The following is a 6,323-nucleotide window of genomic DNA, read 5'->3' as shown; positions in this document are numbered from 1 at the left end:
CGAGATTAGTATCCCAAGTTACGTTATATTTAGCTCTAGGAGGTCGTAAACGGTAGACGCCCTTAAAAATCTCTGAAGCCTGTCATCGTTAGTTATTGTCGGCCCTATCACAAGGGACAGAGCGGATCTGCATGAGTTAAGTGTACCGTACTGACATCCTTCATTATACAAATGAGTTAAGAAATAGACTACTGTAGGGACAGACGCGCTGTACACATCGATTGAGTTGTTTTGGACAAAATTTCCACCACTTTTTAAGACAAACATCGTATTGTTTTTATCGTATTAAGCGACAAGGATGCTAACATGATATCGAATGAGGACGGTGGCAAGCTTCTTTTTGACAGCGCGAGCCGCACAATATCCCTGCAACCAGGGTAATTGACTTCTGTATTTGACGGGAACTGGAATGAGAAATTAAAGGCATTGCTGTAAGGCTGAAAACTTAAAGTTTCACTCACGAGAAGGCTTCTGTAAACGGGGTACCATGGTTGCGTGGGCCAAAAAGGCACGATCATGATACCCTTGCTCTTCGGATATTATCTTGCGCAGAGCCTTTAAAATTACCGAAAAGGGGGAAAGGCGTAAAAGAACAGGTTTTCCAAGGTACAGTGAAGGAATCTACCGCGAATGCGTCAGGGTCTTTGTGCCATGAAATGTATTTTTCACATTTTTATTAATGCGGCTGGCAAACAAGTCGATCTCTGGGTAGTCAAATGTATTTACTAATTGCTCAAAAGCCCAGTCTGCTAGCTCCCATTCTATGTCCGGATGAGATCGTCTTGATTCGAAATCGGCTACGACATTGTCACGCGATCTAATGTAAGATGCGAATACGAATAATTTTCTTTGTTCACACCATGTCCAGAGATCTTTCGTGACTTGGGTAAGGTGTGGGTATTGAATACCGCCCATACGGTTGACGTACGCTATCGCGGTAGAGTTATCTAACCTAAGGAGGATCTGGCAATCATACAAATTGCGCGCAAAAATTTTAAGTGCTATAAAAGCGGCAAGTAACTCTAGGTAATTAATATGCTTTTGTTGTTCAGTATTAGACCATTGACCGCTCGCTGTATCATTACCACAGGCTGCCCCCCACCCCGTAGTTGAGGCGTCAGAATATATCTGAATTTGATAATCATCGGACCGAATGCGACGATGGGAATTATCTATGTTTTTTAACCACCAGTGGATATCAGGAAGAACGGAATCTGGTATAATCATCGTGCGGTTATAATTGTCGTGGCCTTGTAAGTTAAGGAACTTGCAACGTTCCAATTCCTTCGTATACAGCCATCCGTACTCAATAGCTGGGCAGGCTGAAACTAATAAGCCGGTGAGCCGTGCCAATTGTCTGATCCTACAATGTTTAACATTTAAAAATAATTTTAATTCGGATTTGATACGTGCTCTTTTTTCAGACGGTAAACTTAGTCGAAGATGGTGGGAGTCTATGATCATGCCTAAAAATTTACAGGAAGTTGAAGGTACAAGGACGCTTTTTTCTTCATTAATAATGAAACCTAGTGAAATTAGTAATTGTTTAGTTAATTTTATATTGTTTAAACATTGTTGGTAGCTTTGGCCAAAGAGGAGCCAATCATCAAGGTACAGTGTGGAGAGCAGGCCTGCGGAGCGCAGCAATTTAACCACTGGCTTTGTGATTTTGGTGAAAATATATTTATGGCGCTGTATTGAGACCAAACGGCAAAACGTTGAACTGGTACATTTTGTCTTCGAATATAAAGCGAAGGTACTTTCTTGACTCTTCATGAACCTTAATCAAAAAGTAGGCATCTTTTAAATCAAGCACTCTTCAAGCCATATAGCAATCTTGAGTTAAAAGTTTTACAGCAGTTCGCAAATCCTCAAGCTTAAAATGATCAGTGTTTATAAATTTATTTAATTTTTTAAGGTTGAGGATGAAACGCATTTGACCGTTTGGCTTCGGTACTAGAAAAGTACTGGACACAAATTGAGAATCGCAAGGACTACACTCAGAAATTGCATTTATCTGAAGCAAGCTATTTATAGCGTCTATGTGCCTGGTCATCTTTAGAGTATTCAGGTGTCGACGGAAAGGAATTTTGAATGACAGGGCTTGAAAACTTAATTTTATAACCATCAATCCAAGATAGAATCGTGCGGTCATTTGTGATGAGCGACCACTGTTCTCGAAATAAAGATAGCCGACCAGCGTACTTAACTGGATCTAGTAGCGGCGCTGCGGGGGCTGGTGCGCGTACGACGGCCTGTAGTAACGCCCGGCGGCGCCGGGGGCGGGGGAGGCGGCACGCGGGGAGCAGGCGCGCGGCCCCGCGGGGCCGGGGCTGGCGGCGGCGGGCCCGGCGGCGGCCTGCGCGACGCTGGACCTCGGCGGTTTAAAGGCCGCGACACAGCAGATCTCGGTCTTCTGTTCTGTGTTGCGACTGGCTTAGGAGCCACAGCTTTTATATCCACACCCGATTTATTCACGGTCTTAGCTGTTTTAATCGTCTCCGTTAGATTTTCGCCGAATAACCAAGCGTCTATTTTAGTGTTGACCAAATGGTCTTTTAGATCCTTCTTTAGGGTGAAAAGTATAAAGTTTCGCCTTGTCACGCTATCCGCGTATTGTAAGTCACACAAGATACGACTGAGATCAATAAGCTTTTGTAATAAGTCGTTATTTTTCTCTTTAAATTTAATTGGGATGTAATTATTTCACCGAGGCATGATATAGCGCTAGCCATTTCTTTTTGTTTGGACTCAATGCCCTTATCGCGTTTTATGAAATTTTCTGATATGGCGGCTTTAATCTCAGGATTTAGCTTGGGCGCGCCTATGTGCACACAATTGGCCGGTACCAGGTATTTAGCTATGATGTCTCTGCGGGTTTCCTTAGGTATTCCCTCGGTAGCTACATGTGCAAGGCGGGTAGCTATTTCCGTGCGTATGTCCTCGCCATATTTCATAGCCGACGAGGGCTCGTCGCCTAATATTTTTAAAACGTCGTCGTCCAAGTCGACCTGGACTGTTGACGTGCTTGCGACAGGAGTATCGCTCGTGTTTGCGCTAATAACCTGTGTGCTTGGTTCTAACGGAGGTTGTGTGCTCTGCTCAGCCTCGATAGGCTCTGGCTGCTCTTCGACAGAATTCTGTTGAGTTTTTGCAGAATTTTGGTGATTTTCAATAGGGCGGAACTGATCCTTATTAGTATTAAGAGGGTCGTAAATGCAACCATCGTCCGGGTATTCCGGGAACCAGTCATCTGGCCTTAGGACAGGCGATGCTGAGAACAATAATGAATATTTTGTATCAGGTATTTGTTAATTTCAGCAAAACAATATTAATTAACCTATTAGGTAGGTACTAATGAATTACGTGACTTTGTGTAAGCGGTAAAAGAAAAACCGTATTGCATATAATTCATTTTGAAAAATGTATCTTTATTTGTATGTTCAATATTGTGCAAATTACGTTCTTACTAACTAAATAAGTATAGATCAATATAAAATTATATTTAATTAAAATGAAATTAAGGGTAGACAGATAGATATAACTAATGTGAGATAATGAATTTAACCTGATCCGCTTAAGATTTAACGGATAAATTCAAAATAATCGATTATCGTTTTAACAGACTTTATTTAATGTACTATTATATTAGTTAGGCAGCAATCCCCAATGAATCGCACGCTAACCGTCAATTCTTGCGTTGAATTAGCCTCAATGACTAATCCTAATGCAATGCAGAAACCAAATTATGGCTTGAAATGGTAACGACTGGTTTTTGAAATAATCAAGGTTAGGTATCAATCCCAATGAATTGAACGCCAACCGAAAATTCGTGCATTGAGATAGCCCCATCGGCTATTCGGGTGCAATAGGCATATGCATACAGCATACGTTTAGATTATTATAATTACACACTTGAATAATTTATTAATATCGTATTATGTTTTACCTGTTTCTTGAAGCACAAATTCTTCTCGTACCGAACCGTCGTATGACGAATCACTTCCACTGTGACTACGTATTTTGCGTTCTAACTTTCGAACTTTGTGCATTAAATAATCTAACTCATCTTCATATTTCTTTGTACGTTTGCGTTTAGGCATTTTTTTTTTTTTTTTTTGCGAGACAACGAAGAGTTATTATGAAGTGACTGGAGTGGTCGAGCACTTGATTGCGTATGAACGTCCGTCAAGAGCGGAGGCTTTGAGGTGGAATCTAGACATACCCACATATATATAAAAATTAAAAAATAACTCCAAACTAAGTGCTGAGTGGTGACACCTGGCGTTACTACATGTGTATTATATCTTCAGTTACTAATCTAGAGGACGAGGCGCGAAGTATAATTTATCAATTAAATATCAAAATTCTTGTCATTCAAAAAGTGGATCTAGAAACATTGTACCTATTTGTGCAGATCAACAGAATATTTTCAGAACAATAATTTATCGAAGCAAAATGTACATAAATTGATACTAAAAATTGTACATTTTTCCTTACTCCGTTGCGCCATTTCCTTGTAAATAAATTCAAATGGTTTCCCATTAATAACTTGTCCGCAATTAGCCTTTCAGTTGCGTGGGTTGCCCCAGTTACCTTCTAAAATACATTTTAATAACGACGGTACCTACATTTTTAAAAATATATGTCTTTTATGGGGTTTTTATCGATTTTGAATGAATAATTGCTCTCTTTTGTTGGATCCATTGCGTTATTATTATGGCTTTTTTTCCAGAAACAAAGCGACATTTGAAAAAAAACGAGTCGTTGAAAAATCCTTAATATTACTATTAAATTGTAAGTTGAACCAGTGAGCTGCGTCTTTAGCTTAATCTGGCACTAAAGTAGAGAGGTCAATCGCTGATCTATTAAAGAAAAAATTACGTCATACACGTAAATTGGCACAAAGTTAGCTTTTATAATTTATATTAAGGGTTAAAATTGATCTGTTTTTGATTTTTGTACGATGATACCCAGTTTGGAAGTTAAGAGTCACCTTACTATATACTGTCATTAAATATCTAAAAACTCGAGCGATTAATACTACAGGCTCTCAAGCTACCTTTTGTTATATAATATAACAAGATCGCCTGTCTAACGATATTTCTATCTGGTTTAGCTTGAAAAAAAAAAATTATAGTAATCCCTCACCAACACGTGTTTGAAACACGTTAGCGTTTTGTATAGTGCTTATGATACTTATTTGTGGAAATGCAGGAGGGTTCAAAACACTTTTTGTGTCACATAAACGTCCAGTGTGTAATCGCCATACGATAAATAAATAATAATAACGTCAGATCAGATACGTCTTGCATTATATGGTCTGTGCAAGGTAAAGGATAGTATTGAAAGGGATGATTAGTATATGTATGTATGAACATCCTATTTTATTATACTGAATCAATCAATCATTTCAAACCTTAGATCCGCCGATCTACACTGACGAGCGGAACAGCAACATGAACACAAAACATAAGACAACTCTCCATACTCACACGTATTACTTATCGTTAAGGCGAGCAACCTCAATAATTCAAGCTATCTTCATAAATATCCGTCCGACCGCCGCAGGAGATCTTAAATTGATTCTACGCTGTACAGAATACGGAAAGTATCTGCATCGATCCATCTACCAATATAGAAGAGGACGTATTCTGAAATTGGAAAAGAACGAGATTGTTACTGCAAACAAGCAGCCAGAGTTGTGTGAAACCTCTAAGTTTTTAAAATATTATATTATTAAAGACACGTTATGCCAATGTGTTTTAAACTAACCTGGATTATTGTTATAGATGGTTAGATTAATCAGACTCAACAAAGTTTTAATTTTAAAGTTTTCCTAATGGTTTATTTTATAAGATTTTTTAATTCACAATGTACATAGTCGCCTTTGATACAGTCATTAATCACGGTATGGAAAGTTGCATCCGTTATCTAAATCCATTACCCGCTTTCTTGTCTGCCACTCAAATAATGAATTTTGCAACATAAGTAAACGTTTAATTAGTCAATATTGGCTAAAAACCCATAATATTATTAGTTCATTGGGTTTTCATTTAAATGATCAAATACCAGACTTTCATCCATAAAAATAAGTGCCTACTACCTAATAATTCTTCATGAAATTCTTACAACAATTTATATCGCGCAAATAATATTTTCTTCTACCAAAACTGTTCCACTAATGGGATTTTGATAAGAGCAGATCATAAAGAATCTAATAACATTCTCATGTAACTTACAACGGAACGTTATAAGAAATTAATAAATATTTTGAAGGTAAGGTTCAGCCAGGAGGGAAGTGCCACGAATTTTAAGTGCCC

This window comes from Choristoneura fumiferana, chromosome 17, assembly GCF_025370935.1.
Source record: "Choristoneura fumiferana chromosome 17, NRCan_CFum_1, whole genome shotgun sequence".
NCBI lineage: Eukaryota > Metazoa > Arthropoda > Insecta > Lepidoptera > Tortricidae > Choristoneura > Choristoneura fumiferana.
Note: the sequence above shows the minus strand (reverse complement) of the source record.